General features: G+C 40.7%; 1 long non-coding RNA gene across 1 annotated transcript; it reads left to right on the top strand.

Annotated features, from left to right (window-relative positions):
• The first annotated feature begins 1,698 nt into the window (after window positions 1-1,698).
• LOC134458991 (uncharacterized) lies at window positions 1,699-3,189 on the top strand. Its single transcript, XR_010036727.1, has 3 exons — window positions 1,699-1,782; window positions 2,011-2,083; window positions 2,764-3,189. It is a non-coding gene; the product is annotated as an uncharacterized LOC134458991 (long non-coding RNA).
• Window positions 3,190-16,803: the final 13,614 nt, after the last annotated feature.

Raw genomic sequence — 16,803 nt, 5'->3', positions numbered from 1 at the left:
TATGTATCTTTGACAGAAATACCTTTCTATGTTCTGTGTGTCGAGGTTGTGACACCACCAGTGTCATTCCGTTAGCCAATGTTTCATCTCGAGATCATGTGAACGGCTGTTTCTCTCAGCTGCCTTGTTTAGAGGCTACATGCCACTTAATTTAAGCTAAGTCACAGTTAAAGTGAATCATTAGGATTCAGTGTGCTGTCATGCAAGCCGCATGCATCTTTTTCTCTTTTCATCTCGGCACGGTAACAAAGCACAGCTTTTAAAGAAAGTGTCTCCTTTCATCACATCAGCCATTCAGGCGTTAAATGTCCACTCGTGTATAAAGCAAATGTTACGGGTGCAATCACACAATCTTCATTATTCAATGCAGAGCTCCTACCCTAGAGATCACTAACCTTTACACTGTCCCACCACCTCTGCCATGAATTCTTCCTCAGAGAAGTCATTTATTTTAATGTGTGGTATAATTAGATGGCTGCTGTCATGTGCTGAAGGGTGCTTCTGGCCACTTGCAGAAGATACATGGTGCCAATTTAGGACAGCAGCCTCTCAGCCCATTCAATTAAAATGTTTACAAACCTCTCCTTGTTACAGATTATGGATGGTGGTCCCATGTCTAAACAGAAAGAGCAAATGTAGAAGTGTTGCTGCATTACCTATTTTAACCCATTTATCCCCTTTATCATTTCCATTTGACCATGTTACACATCACGTTTTAAACAAGTCAGAGAGCATTCCAGTACACAAACATAAATCCACTTTACTATGACAATAGTAGGCCTACATTCATGAAACATTTTGCACTTATAGGCTATTCATTTTTTCAAATGCATAAGCTTGAACAGCCACATAAAATGTAGCTTCGTGAAACAGAGTATAATCACCATAATACATAATTTGAGAGAGAGAGAGAGAGAGAGAGAGAGAGAGAGAGAGAGAGAGAGAGAGATGGTAATTATTTCCAAAATATTTAATGCTAGCAAATTGTAACAAATCTGTAAATCTTACCGTGCTCTACTGCTTATTTAAATATCCAGCAGAATCAAAGATGTAGGCTATTTACAAGTGACAGAAATTCAGTCTCAGAGCTTGTTGCGCACGCCTGCATAGCTCCCGTCTCCCTCCCTTCACAAGACTCTCCTCTAGCCTATATTCTCCCGCGCTGCCTCAACATTTAAATGTGTGCGAATAGTCCCCTCCCCTCAGTCAACGTGAGCGGTTGGCATATCGTGACAACATTTATTTATTAATAATCACCTGCGATTTCTTTTTTTAAGAGTTATACCTTGGGTCTACAAAAACCGTTCAGTGCCCCTATACGAGTCTGTGGCATCCCCACGGCTTAATTAATTCACTTGGAGGCGGTTTGGCTGTGTTTTCTTTTTTCCTGATGTAGGCTAGTTTTTTTCAGTTTCGACATTAGGTTGTCCTGCCTTTAGCCTGGGAATTCCCATGCAGGCTAATAATCAATCTGCTCATCTTATTTCGGAATCTTGTTGCGTTCTGAATGTTGTAGGCCTATTGAATTGTATTTTGTGCTGCTGTGTAGCTAGTAGCTAGTAGTATTTATTTATTTAGTCAGATAATGACCCCTGGTTAACCCCTGGGTGAATGAAGCTAATTGATTCAGGGTAACACACTGCGCTTGAAATGGAATCTCACATATTATACTCACCACCTCTTCCTTCTTCTAAAGTGCTGTAATATCACACCACCAGACTGACTTGGATTCAAGACACAGATGAAGGCACCAGCAGAAATCCATTAAACACCCCAAGCAAGGTGGGCATGCAGCTGCTGCAGAGCAGGGGTGGGCAATTATTTTTGCCCAAGGGCCACATTGAGTGTAGAATATTGACCCAAGGAGATGTCACAGGCAGTTGGCCGTGTCAAACAGAATTTGAGGACAAGACAATGGTAATCTTAAATCGGCCTATGCAAGACCCCTTTCTAGTTTTTTTTTAAGTAACCATATGAATTTGGATTTAAAACTTGTCTTTCTTTTAAAAGGCTCTGCGGGCCGCATGTGGCACCCCGGGCCTGAGTTTGCCCACCTCTGATGCAGAGGAACAAGGTGAACAGGGTGGGTGGACATACTTCTTGGAACTGTAAGTGTAATGCGTTATGGATAATAAGGCTAACACAGGGAAATAAAATATTATATAATATAATATATAATATAAAAAATATATTTTCTATAAAATAGTTATGAAACAGTAATTAAATTAATAACAAGTGCGACAGGCGGACAAAGATGTGCCCATCTATGCACTGTCTGCCACCTTGTGGACACAGGAGGGCATAACAATTTAAGAATGCGTTTCAGACGGACATACAGACCGACAGACAGACAGACAAACAGACAGACCGACGGACGTCAGTAGCATGAGTTTAATTTCTTAGCACATTTAAAACAGTGACAATTGGCCAAAGTGTTGCACAGTGTCCAACAAAAACTAAAATCCAATAATAAGAAATTGCTAGAAGCAAGACATGGTCAAACTAAGCAGCAAAAATAAAGAGCATAAAAAACAAAAGGCATTCCAAAAGAAAAAGACATACTACCTGCACAATGGCAAAATGAGATAGCTACGGTACGTCTTTGTGTTGATTGTTCAAATCCAAGGGTGTAGCATAACCTATTATACAGTACATCAGACATGGTGCTTTATGTCATGAGAAACAGAAACACTTGCTCAAGATGATCTTTAATGACAATCTGCTTCTTCAGTGATTTGATTGTTTTTGTGGGGCTTGTTTCAGGTTTGCCATCTCTCTGCAATCGACTCATCAATGAGAACGTGTTGAGAGCTGAAGAAAACCACAGGGATTCCTGGAATCATCTTTTGGACTGGCAAGAGGGAATTGGAAATGATAGTCTACAGCAGTGGTTCTTAACCTTTTTTCTTAGCGCACCCCCTTTCCTGTGCCGAAGACAAGCCGCGCACCCCCAACACAAACTTCTATATCAGTGCGTATATGCACTAAAAGATGATAAATGAGTGATTATTTACAATGATTCTCGCTTGAGACATGAATCAATTCCTTGACTTTAAATGGGGAGCAAAACTTGTTTAATTTGGACTTAATTTGCCTAATTATAATGTTTGCAAGTATAGTTTTGGTCACAACCTCTACACAAACAAAATTCCGTGCACCCCCTGGAATCTCTGGATCACGCCCAGAGGGTGCCCGCACCCCAGGTTAAGAACCACTGGTCTACAGTATATGAGAGGTACAGTGCATACAACATGCCTCTATGATGAGGTCAGAGAGGCCATGCTGAGATTCCTCAGGTGCGGTAGGGAATATATTAGCGGAACATCCAGGAAGAATTTGGAGGAAGACCAAACTGATGAGGCTATTGATTCATGTGTGCACAGAGAAGTCTAAAAAATGGTTACAGTATTTCATTGATGTGTGTAAAAGCAAGTGTTACCTCTGCCTGACCTCCAGAAAACAATCATGTTTTCGTAATGGGAGGCCTGCTTGCCTTTGTCATTTGCAACCAGCACGTAAATCCCTTTTACTACTCAAGAATTTGAAAAGATTGCCACTTGCTGAAGTTTCTGTCTTGGATGTGTGTGCCCTCCACTACTCTTTGGATATGCTTGCCTACAAACCATTTTTCTGAAGATTTGCGTAGCTGAAAGCATCAGGAAATGATAGGAGGGAAAAATAATTGATACATAGCTGTCAGGGCTCTAAATTAATTAGCAATTCTCTGTGTCCTCAACTGACTCTATCAGTGCAGTATTGATTTTATTCCCCCACCTCTATCCTTACATGCACCCCTCATCAACAGTTTTGACTGAAACCTTTCACGAAAAACAGCAATTTCATACATACTGTCTCGTCCATTCTGGCTTATTTTGAACAAAGTAAGATTCAACCAGTTCCACTGGCTGTCAAATGTAACTGGAGTCCAGAGCTACTAAGTGCTGTCAAATACAGCATGATTGGCGTATCTAAAATACCAGGGTATGATTGCGGGGGAGGGACGTATTAAGATGTCCTGGAGTCTCTAGACCAGTGTTTCCCAACCTTTTTTGTCTCGCGTACCCCCTAAACCTCTTAGTTGTGCCATGAGTACCCCCTAATTCATGTTCTATATCACTTTCTCTGTCCTGATGTGACTGCTCCATACATTTGTATAATAATAATATCTTTCCAAGTACCCCCTGCAGGGTGCTCGCGTACCCCTAGTGGTACACGTACCCCTGGTTGGGAAACACTGGTCTAGACTAGTGTTTGTCAACGTGGGCGGTGCAGCCCCCCAGGGGGCGTTGGTGAGCTCTATGGGGCGTTGAAAAGGATGCAGCTAAAAGGGGGCGATGCTTAGTTGCCATTGGGGTGCATTAGTCCATTTATTTTTTTAATACTAAGGGGGGCGTTGTCGGGCTTATAATGTGGTCATGGGGCCGTTGGGAGGCTTGTGATGAGGCCAAGGGGGTGTTTGTTCAAAAAAGGCTGAGAACAACTTCTCTAGGCTAAAGGTTGCTGAGGGGCCCAAAGAGAGGGCAAAATATCGCTACAAAATTGCATAGACAGTGTCATAATTACGAGCTAGGTATTAATAATAACATGTCTACCAACTGCGCTCAACACAACAGATGAATTTTTCAACATTGTGTCTGGTTTGGGCTACTGGGGCTGGAAAACTTTTGCTTTACTCTGCCCCCTGACTTTGCTAGAAGGTATACCTGCATCATCAGAAGGTTCTTTTTAGTGAATCCCTGTTGGCAACTGCACTGCACGCTTTGTTGAAGCAGAATGCTGTCTCACTTTTTTTCCCCCCGTAATGGAAGACCAACCATGATGATACAGTATGGGGTTCCTGATCCCTTTTTATGAAAGACCAGAAAGGCCAAACTTCTAGAAATCTTTTACTGTTAATTACAGTTATCCCTTCCTCAAACCAATTTCTAATGAAATAAAGTAGAATAATTAATCACAACTTCATGAGGACCCAGGCCCCCCTCAGTCCTCTACCCGTTTGTCCCCCTCTGTCAGCGGGCCTAACTGCAAAGTTTGAGCATATCATGAGTCAGAGGGAAAATCGTTTGTAAAATGTACAGGTACTGTATGTGCCTTGAAAACAGACTGGCATTTAACCATTCAGGATATCTTTTATGTTTGTTTAAATGTCAAGTAGCTACATACATTCCCCAGTTTGCACTGACGGTAGGTTAATCCCCTTGACCTCTGTGTTCCGTTTTATTTCTCTGCAAGTGCCAGGAAGTGGCTTCCACAGCTGGGTGTAGTATAGCCCATATCCTAAAATAGGTCTTATTTCTCAGACTGATGTATTGTCAGCAAATTTGAATGAATAATTCATGAATAGGCCAGTTGTTAGTACATGTATTTGTTGGTAATTATCCAGAATTCTAGTTTGTTTCTCCATTCCATAATTTGGCTTGTAATGTCGAAGTTCTGGTTTAGTCTACCGAAAAGAAAGCCCTATCTACATTGAAACAAGTGGAAAATCTACTTCCGGTACCCCGGTTGTCGTACCTTTCCCTAGATGGCTCTTGCATTGCCTATTACACATCAAACAATCACATGGTACTTAATTAACCTGACTCTACCAGCTGGTATGTTTTGCCTTCGTCTTCACGATACCATCTGGGAACCCTCCACAACTGACATGTTTTCGAATGATGCTCCTTATAAAAAATCCTTGCATGTGATTGGATAACCAATCCGTCCATCATCTTCACTGATGTGCCACTTAAGCAACTCACATTGAACTCCCAAACATTTCCTGTCCACTCTCATACGTCCTGTAATAATAAAGGTCAAACGGCCCCAAAAAATACTTTGGAAAAAAAGAAAATTCTACCCCGCAATCCTGATTGGCTCATTCGTTTAGAAATGATTAATTTTGGTTAAGGGGCCACATACAGCTAAGTTGGTCTCAAGTGGGTCAAACCACGAATGTTATTGCGAAAAATCATGCGTACACACACACACACACACACACACACACACACACACACACACACACACACACACACACACACACAGCAGGGTAGGCGGCTGACCATGCCACTCCAGTCAGACCCAGTGACGCACAACAGGGGTTTAACCTTACATGGTCTGTTATGCTTTTAATTTGTGTTTTTTTGTTACCTAAGAAGATGGTGCCAAAAAAGAAGCAGCAGTGTGCCAGATGATAATGACATTATTTTAAGCGCGTGCTATATCTCATTAGTTAGGCTACTTCTTGTCACTACTGTGCCTGCTGCTCACAGCGGCTGCCGAGTGATTCCTTTAATACCTCGAGCAGCCCCGCGCGAGCAGGGCTGCCGTATACTCTAGCAGTGATGAATGGACTGTTTGCACAGATGTTTGCCAATGCATAAAATAAGCTCAGGAGGAGCCTTCTGATATCATAGATCTAGCCAGGGATGCCGATAGGGGCAAAGGAGTCAATGGTCCTGGACCCGGGGAGAGAGATGGTGGGGGGCTAGGTGCAAAATCAGGCCCTCATGACATTGAATGTAGGCCTATATATGAAGGGGGGTTGGAGAGGGTTGTGGGGCTTTCAGATAATTTGTCCTGGGGCCAGTCAAAGCTGTCAGCATCCCTGCATACGTACAGTAAGCTCAGGAGCCCTCTGATAAACATAGCCCTTGCTATAGTAAGAAATGTTCATTCGCTTTTCCGTTCTACAATGCACTACAGTGTATAATAAAGGGAAAAAACAATGAAACGTGATTCATGCTCTGTGTTGGAAAGTCAGCTGTAGCTACAGGTGAAGATACTAGTACACCCACCATTTGTTTTTTCTCCAAGACCTTCAGCTTTTTTTAGTGAAAACGCCTGTTCTAACTACACAGATGGTAGGGCTACACACAGCAGCAGGTGCTTCCACTTTTAAAAAAAAAATGTTTTACAAAAAGCAAACGTAATTTTTTGGGCGGGCTTTTATACCTTGATTCTGATAGATTAGTGAAAGAGAGAGAGTGACAGGAAATGAGTGGTATAGAGAGAGAGTGAATGGATTGGGAAATGACCTCGGGTCAGAATCGAACCTGGGTCTCCGGTTTAAAGGTACGATGCCTTAGCCCCATTGAGCTACCACACCCCACTTATTAACTAATCTAATGAATGGCTCCTTGGTACTGTACAAATAGCCAAATAGTACAAATAGAGTACACTGGGCACCCAGCACTGTGCTTTTGCACAGCGTATGCAGTGATACACTCAGTTTCGGGCATTGGTGTATAGAGTAGATGTAGAATAGTACATGATCTTACATAGTTTACACACATGTTTTTCCTCTGTACATAATGAGCTATCTACGGGTAGGCTACACTGCCAGAGTACTTCTACTGTTGCGTTTACTTAATACACCTCTGGTGTTGGGTAAGGCCCTCATTCAGTCCCTGTTAAATATTCTCAGCGTGTTTCGGTTTCTGGTTTTTAATTATAATTTGAAAATGGGTGATGGATAGGCTACTTTTCCAATCTACCCGCACACACTCTGTAAAACAAAGCTGAAGATAAGCAGAATAATGGGAATCATCATGCCCATCATTTAGCTCTGTGTTTTGGGACTGAAAAAACAGAGACGTTTGGAGATTACCCAGTGAAGAACAATTTCCACATATGTGCTTCCACCCGCACAGTAATTATTTATATATATTATATTTTGTAATTGAAGTAGGCCTTCGGGTATGTGACGGCCACATGCTGACTCCTATCATGCCGTTGTCACAAATAATTTATGGGTAAGTGTCTTCGGTGGCATGATAAGGCTTAGAGTCAGGGCCGCTGACAGCTTTCGCAGGCCCCAGGACAAATTCATCTTAAAGGGCCCCCTACACAATTCATACAATGTAATGGGCACCCAATTCTGGGCCCGGGACAACAGACCCCTTTGTCCCCCCCTGTCAGCCGGCCTGCCTACAGTACATATCATCTTCAGAGGCAGCCATGACGGGCAGAAGGCAAATTAAAGCTAGACTGCATTCTCACATGCAGAAAATGAATGAATGTTACGTTGATAGCATGGTTCACAAATAATTCAACTAAACGGCAATGTTGTTGTCGTGAAGTGCCGCGCTATCTTTGCCAGCTGAGCTGTGACAGGTGTAGAGAAAATGTGTTTACTGAACTTCAGGGCCACCAAAAGGGATGGGATGGGATGGGGGTGGGGACAAACAGATCAGTTGTACAGCTCCAGGGAAAAAGGGGGGGGGGGGGTGGGGTGTGTTGGTCTACTCTGGGTGTAGGGAACACTGCAGTCCTGAAGATGTGTTGTTTTAAACTTTGGACTTGGGAATGAATTTACCCCTCACCATGAAGCCGTCTCTGTACTGTGACTGGGGAAGACTGATTTGAACTGCACTGAGAATTGAGCGACTGTTATGTGCTTTGTGTTTGAAGATATCATTTGATGCATTATACATTTGTAAAGATTATATATCTTATTTATCTCTCTCTCTCTCTCTCTCTCTCTCTCTCTCTCTCTCTCTCTCTCTCTCTCTCTCTCTCTCTCTCTCTCTCTCTCTCCCTCTCTCTCTCAAAACAGACTCCACAGAAAAATGCTGGACGTTCTCAACATCCAGATAATGACTTGTAATTTGTAATGCTATAATGGAATTTAACATTGGGTCAGCTGGTCATCGGATTAATCATGCCATTAATGAGCAAGCATTATTCTCTAGTACAGTGGTTCCCAACCTTTTTCTTAAGGGACCCATGTTTTTACTATTGTAAGCTTTAGTGACCCAACCACACGAGCGCCCGCACGAGATGGAGTCACAAGATGCCCTCTGTTTCCTGGGAAAAATAATTGTAGTTATTTTATTCCTCAATTCGTCTTTGGTCAAATATAGAAAACATGTTTAATGTAGCACTTACAATTTGCTGCTTCTATGCATTTATTAGTTAAATGCTTTGTCATTTATTCAGCATGGGCTATATGTATTTCAAACAAAACCCCTTAAAATCAAGAGGGCTCCGCGACCCCCTGTGGATCTTTGGCGACCCATAAGTTGGGTCCCGACCCATAGGTTGGGAACCACTGCTCTAGTCTATGCGGTCAAAGCATTCCTCCCTGAAATAATCCTTCTATCATCATTTAATAACCTCTTTTAATAGATATTCCCTTTGAACTGAAAACTAAAATATGCAGCCCATTCAGCTAGAAAGACTAGCGTTTAGACTTAACGTTAAAGAAATGAATAAATGTTTGCCTGAAAGAAACAGTTACTGTGATATAAGAATAAAAACCTTTTTGCCCAGTAGAGGGCGACAACACACCATGTTTCCCACAGCGCTGATGCTTCCTGAGTGATGGCCTGCTGCAGATGAGGAACATTCCAGATTGAGTTACCTGCAGTAAGAAGTTCAAGAAGTTAAAAAAAAATATTCTCAGCAAGTGGTGGTTAGTCGGAGGTCAGTCAGTCATCACACACTGCATTGCTGCTTTTACAATAAATAAAGTGGAATAAACCAAGGTTTTCCGCAATTTGATTAATCAAAGTAGCAAGTAGTAAACATTACTTTACCAACAACACTAGTACTACCTCTGTCATGTATATGCATACTGTATGTATGCTATTATGTTCATCACATACATGTCTATGAATTAATATACACATACTTGCCTTCAGTGTACTCTGGTGCTATAGCATGTTCTCAGGGGCTGTGTCCTGCCTTTCCTGCTTGGCAAGTTGCACTGAAGGTGGAGGGGTCAACACGTGGCCTCTGTAAAACTCAGTAAACACCTGTGACTGTGTATAAAGGCAGATGTAGTCATTTGTATACACATAAGGGGGTGGGGAACCTTTTTCATTCGAGGGGCCACTTCGAATTCATCCGAGGGCCGGAAAAGTCCTCAGAGGGCCGTACTATGAACACAAACCAGGATTTCCCCCTGCACATTAGGCCTATATTGAGGGCAGCCACCTTTAAAACAGACCCCTCCTTTTCTAAGTCCCCTGAATATAACTTAAATGTATTGCAAATGTATTTTCTAAGATTCCATTACAAAATATGTCATATTTTATGTGAAGCTGCATAACATTAAAATTACAAACCCCAACTCCGATGAAGTTGGGACGTTTGGTAAACAGTGAATAAAATCAAAATGCTATCATTTTCAAAACATTCAATCTATTCATTAGATGGAGAATAGTGAAAAGACAACATATTAAGTGTTAAAACTGAGAAAAAATATTGTTTTGGCGGACATATGTACTCATTTCTAATTTGATAAATCCAACACGTCTCAAAAGAGTTGGGACGGGGACAATAAATGGCAGCAAATGTCGAGGAAGACTAAAAACAAAACAAAAGACAACACTTAACAGTTAAATACATTAACCGATGAGATGATTTTATATAAAAAAACAGTGTTAATTCCTATCTTGGACATGATTTCACCAGCTTAAATGGTGGGTGTATTCCTTGTCATGTTTTGCAATGTTGTCCTTTCTGTAGTGCTTACAGTGTGACAGGTCTTGACCAAAAACCCACCATTTTATCACCTGCTGGTCCTTATGATGGAGCCAAACTGTTAAAACATAGTAGAGAATGCAATTTGACCTTACTATGTGGCAGTGATCGAAGATCTCCCTTCAAAATATAATGCATGAGTGGCTTTTCATGCTGTTTAAAACCCATGTATACCATTCAGCACTGTATTTAACTCTACAGATGAGTGAGAACATCTTAACCAATGCACTACTGCACCCGCATGCCATCATGGAGGCTGACTTTTGAAGCTAGCACTAACACAAGTTGGATGGTCCATTTTTACTGTAGCACAGGATGTGCAATGCTCTATTATTGTCAAAAAGAATGGACTTCTACAACTTCTGCTGACTTCTGTAAGCAAAGGACAGTTTCCCATGTCTTCTGGGTCTATTTCAAGTGAGCTCAGGTGCTTAGGAGAATGTTACACCCCTGTATCATTTTCATGCATTAAGCATTCTTAATATGGTAAATTTTCAATAGCTCTAGCACTCCAGGAATTAGAGTGAGACTACAGCCAATATATATTTCATGATGTCATGAACCTATACAATGATTTTATTAACAAAAATATGTCTTATATACACTCAATCGTGGTAAATCAAAGGGAATTCAAAAATGTATGTAATAACTATGGTAATTATTCCCTTTGCATCTTTAATTCTGAGTGACTCAGCCTCTCTGTGATGATCCTATACCTGGACACCTATATTGTCCGTCAGTACAATTCATTTTGAAATGTTCTTCTTTGTTGTTTTATCTTATTTGGATGTTTACTAAATTTCACTGATCCCCGTCCCAACTCTTTTGAGACGTGTTGGATTTATCAAACTAGAAATGAGTACATATGTCCCCTAAAACAATATTTTTTCTCGGTTTTAACACTTAATATGTTGTCTTTTCACTATTCTCCATCTAATGAATAGATTGAATGTTTTGAAAATGATAGCATTTTGATTTTATTCACTGTTTACCAAACGTCCCAACTTCATCGGAGTTGGGGTTTGTACATCGTGGGCCACATAAAACGGCCTCAAGGGCCGCAAACGGCCCTCGAGACATAGGTTCCCCACCCCTGACATAAGGTGAAGATACACCGGGCAACTTTTTGAGCAATGTGTTTAGGCAATGATGTAAGATGATGTTGAAAATGTTCAACACATAAACACAGCAGGAGAACTTGGATTAGCAGTAGTAACCATTTTGAACCATTCCACTAGAAAATGAGTAGCCAATCATGATGTTACCCAGCAACATTGCTCAAAGGGTTGCCCTGTGTATCATTAAAGGACCACTTCAGTCAATTTCAATATGCTGTTGTATTGCTCACGCTACCCTTGACTTGTCAGTACCCGGTGATGCCACATTTTTCAGCTCAGCCCTTTCCGAGATATGAGCTATTCTTATGGGGACAGCGTTTGTTTACATTTTTTTAAAAACATAACATAGGCCTACTCCAAATATTTTCCCAAAAGGTACCGTTATTTGCTAGTTGTCTGCTGATGTTGTATAACCTTTTGGATGTTTTTGGGAATAAATAAAAATGTTTTTTGAAATGTAAACAAAGCGCTGCCCCCATCTCTGTGCTGACCAGGATCTCTGAAGAAGAAAAAAAACTCAGGTACTGACAAGTCCAGGGTAGTGTGAGCTTTACAACTGCATGTTGAAATTGACTGAAGTTATCCTGGTAACACTTTATTTTAGGGATACATCTATTAGCACTAATACATACAATATTAATGCCTGTGTAAGTAAAGTGCAAGGCATGTACTAAGTAAAATAAGACAGTTGTTTAGCATGTATTCACAAATGTCCTGTTCATGCCCAATTAGGGATTTATTACTAATATAACGTTAGTAAGGACCAGTAAGCCTATATTTCTATTTATTAGTAAGTAGTAAGTGGCAGAATGCAATGTGTATAAGCTCCCGACACACTGTGTGAACAAACCCTGAACAGTGTGAAAACAGATGCGGAATAAGGGTCCCTATTCTAAAGTGATGCATTGCTCACCCCAGATGCCTTAGGACAGTGCTTCCCTTTTTTGTCTCGCATACCCCCTAAACATCTTAGTTGTGCCATGAGTACCCCCTAATTCAGGTTCTATATCGCTTTCTCTGTCCTGATGTGACTGCTCCATACTTTTGTTATTACAATAACATCTTTCCAAGTACCCCCTGCAGTGTGCTCGCGTACCCCTAGTGGTACACGTACCCCTTGTTGGGAAACACTTGCTGTGTTCCATTACCCGTACTTACCGCCCTTTCCGCACTGTGTTTGGGTACGCAGGGTGTTCCATTTCTAATCGCGACGGTAAAGTGTACTGTAAATTACCCGGATAACGCCCCCAAAACGGCCATTTTTCGAAGTGTGGTGTTACTGTACACTTTTCGCACTCAACGGCCGCCATGTTTGTGACGTAGTTGAGTGCCAGATCTGTGAAACGGTTGAATCTCCGTGATAACAGCATAGTTTTGATTCCAAAGACAATCGCCATGTGTATTAGAGGCAGGGGTAACTTTAAAAAGTGTTAGCATAAGGAACAGTGCCTTCCGTGTTGAATTGCATATTGGCGGTTGGTAAACTCGGATGTCACGCGACCAACCGTCATTTCCGTTAAGTGTATCAGACAGAACGGGAATCGGAATGTACTCGCCTCGTGAATTGCGGAGGGTGGAAAGGGTACTTCACTGCACTCAAACAAGGTACACAGTACAGAGGGTGAATAATGGAACACAGCAACTGGCTTAGGGCCCCCAGACTACCAAATTCCCCCTCGGTACCTAGGGCCCCCACACCACCCAGGCCCTCACTACCTAGCCCCCCCCCTTATCAGCAAAGTGTAAGAGTTTAGTATATAATTTTTCCTCCTTCAGCTGAGTCATCCAGTTTGCTCTAGTTCATAGTGATGTAGGTAAGGTAACAGGAGCTTATATATAGGAAGGATTGAACGTACACTTGTCAATGGCGGTTGGTTTGTGAGATGTAATTTTTTTTCATGTACCACTGAGTTTTAATTGTAAAACCCCCCAAAATAAATGCAGAACATTAGAATATTAGTTTTGAAGCGAAAATAAACTATTATTTTGTGATAATTAAGTTCATGTTTGAGAACATTAGCTTCAAGAAGTGCAGTGCATGATGGGTACGCAATCTAGGCCAACAGACAACCTACCCAGCTCTGAGCCTACCTACGTCCTTAGCTCCTCCCCTCACTCGTGCAATTTAGTTGCTATCCAAACAATTTGCCATGTATGTAACAACAGAACTATTATCATTGCTGCATTGGCCATGCATTGCTTTTCTGACTAAGGGCGTACCCATCATGCACTGCACTTCTTGGAGCTAAGTTTCTCAAACATTAACTTATTTATCACAAAGGAACAGCTTAGTTTTGCTTCCAAACTATTTCTCATTGTTATATTCTGCATTTATTGTACGGTTTTTACATTTAAAGCTAATTGGTGTATGAAAAAATGACATCTCACCACCCCACCGTCATTGAGAAGTTTACGTCCAATCCTTGCTATATATTCCTTCCTATTACAGTTATGCATGCTGAATGAAATAAGTGAGATCTACCTATCTCGTTAGACTGATGCAGAATCAGAAAAGATCCTATACTTTGCTTTTCCGGGGGGGGGGTCTGGGTAGAGCTGGGGCCCTAGGTAGTGCGGGGGCCCTAAGCAATCTGGGCTGAGCAATGCATCACTTTAGAATAGGGACCCTTATTCCACATCTGTTTTCACACTGTTCAGGGTTTGTTCACACAGTTTACCAGGAGCTTATACACATTGTATTTTGGCCCTTACTGCTTACTCATAAATAGAAATCTAGGTCTACTAGGTCCTTACTAAGGTTATATTGGTAATAAATCCCTTATTGTGCATGAAAAAGACATTTGCGAATAAATGTCTAACAACTGTCTTATTTTGCTTAGTACATGCCTTGCAAGTTACTTACACAGACATTAATATTGTATGTATTAGTGCTAATAGATGTATCCCTAAAATAAAGTGTTACCGTTATTTAAGGACATCAGGCTATTTTACTTTACAGAACTGAATCGCAATGACAGTCCAAGAATAGAACTTCACTTATCAGTGCACTACAGTTCTGAGAAGGAATATCATGGATAATGTCCTGCTTCAGTAATAAGTTCTGGATAAAGACATGGGTAGGCCTAGGTGTTGGCACCTGGCAGGTGGTAGATTTTATAATGCCCAGTAAATCAACTGCCACTTCCACTTTGCCCAGGCACTAAATGACATAGGGAATTCACAAACATCTCGACACCGTGTGTGTGTGTGTGTGTGTGTGTGTGTGTGTGTGTGTGTGTGTGTGTGTGTGTGTGTGTGTGTGTGTGTGTGTGTGTGTGTGTGTGTGTGTGTGTCAGGGCCGTCGTTAGCCCTATTTTAGGGGGGCTTTAGCCCCCCTTACATTAGTATTAGCCCCCCCTTTAACGATTTTGAAAAAAAAAAAATATATATATATAATAATCATAACATAACATAATAATATTCATCAGTTGAAACATTTTGAAATGTTTTGTTTAGCTTACATATAAGGAAAGTTCATTAAAATGTGAATTTTAAAAAAATGTGTGCGTAGGATATTATCCCAGTGGGGTTGTCATTCAAGTGTAAAGAAATCCTGCACACTGTCCATTCCACCAACAAACTTTAATACAAAGCGGATTCCAAAAAAGTTGGGACACTTTGTATTTTGTGAATAAAATCAAAATGCTGGCATTTTTAAAACATCTAATATGTTAATAAGGTAGAGCATTATGTACAGACAACATATCAGTTGTTAAAGTTGAGCAGAATTATTGTTTTGAGGTAATTATGTGATCATTTAAAATTTGGCCCATGCAACAAATCTCAAAAAAGTTGGGACAGGGCCAAAACATTTTGTAATAGTTGGATAATTCTACAAATTACACAAGGAAGAACATTTTTAAAGGAACTATATTGACTGCCAACATGAATGCACAAATAAAATACCATCACATAGAGGCTATGGCACTCAGCGGCGAAGATTTTGAGGGACTAATTACTTATCTATTACACAGAAAGGTTGAATTATCAAAATTGCAGGCATATAAGGCCTACTTCCGTAATATAGAGTTCTGTGTAATCATTGCATGAGTTATGAGATCATGACATACTCGTGGTCAATAAGCAAACTATGACACTCCAACAATGACAGCTCTCGAAAAAATGACCATAAACACAACACTTGATTAATGCACATGATGCAGACATTAAACAGTGTTGCGTGCGGAAAAGCTCATTCTATGGACCTAGGAGACATGTGAAACTGTCCTCTGATTACAGAATGGTAAATATTAAATCCATTTTGAAAATTATGGAGTCATGCACCCTCCAGGTTATATAGAAAATGAACACTTCAGCTTGATTTAGTGGTCAGTCTGAAAGACAGCATATATGATGGTAAGGGGGTGCAGAGGTGACTTGGTTAGGGTCTTCTTACTCATGTAGAGCATTAAAATGAATGTTGAATGATACATACAGACTTTAAACAGCAAACATAGCTACCAAGGCATTATATTTTGGAGCACCGCCTTTAGATATTGCCCCATAAAGGTGGCAAATTTCAATCTCTACTATGTTCCAACAGTATGGTCCATCATTAGAGTAAACAGGTCACAAAATTGTTTTCTTGCAGTCAGGATATGCCACATATTAAGCATAACAAAAAGGTAAACAAGTTGAAGAACACACCTATCAGTTGAGCTGCTGAAATCATGTCTCGCACATCAAAATATCTAATTTTTGAATAAAATTATGCCATCAGTCAAAGTATCTAACTGTTCAGTCTCATCCCTTGTGTTGTGTTTAGTCTTATCCAATATAAAAAGCATTTCATTGGCCCTGTCCCAACTTTTATGGGATTTGTTGCAAGGGTGAAATTTTAAATGATCACATAATTACCTCAAAAAAAAAATTCTGCTTGACTTTAACAACTGATATGTTGTCTGTGCATAATGTTCTACCTTGTTAACATATTGAATGTTTTGAAAATGCCAGCATTTTGATTTTATTCACAAATTACCTAGTGTCCCAACTTTTTTGGAATCCGCTTTGTACAACATGAAGGTCAGATGACCGAAACAGTGTATTAAAGTTTGTTGGTGGAATGTGCAGTGTGCTGGATTTCTTTGCTCTTAAAATAATGAATTCATAGACAAAACCTTAGCAGGCGCGCTGAAAAAAAAAACATTTTCTTCCTCAAGGGCTAAGCCCCCCCTGTCTCTCAAACCAAGTGACGGGCCTGGTGTGTGTGTGTTTG

This window comes from Engraulis encrasicolus, chromosome 11, assembly GCF_034702125.1.
Source record: "Engraulis encrasicolus isolate BLACKSEA-1 chromosome 11, IST_EnEncr_1.0, whole genome shotgun sequence".
Taxonomy (NCBI): Eukaryota; Metazoa; Chordata; class Actinopteri; order Clupeiformes; family Engraulidae; genus Engraulis; species Engraulis encrasicolus.
The sequence above is the reverse complement of the archived record's forward strand: the minus strand, read 5'-3'. Positions and strand labels throughout refer to the sequence as shown.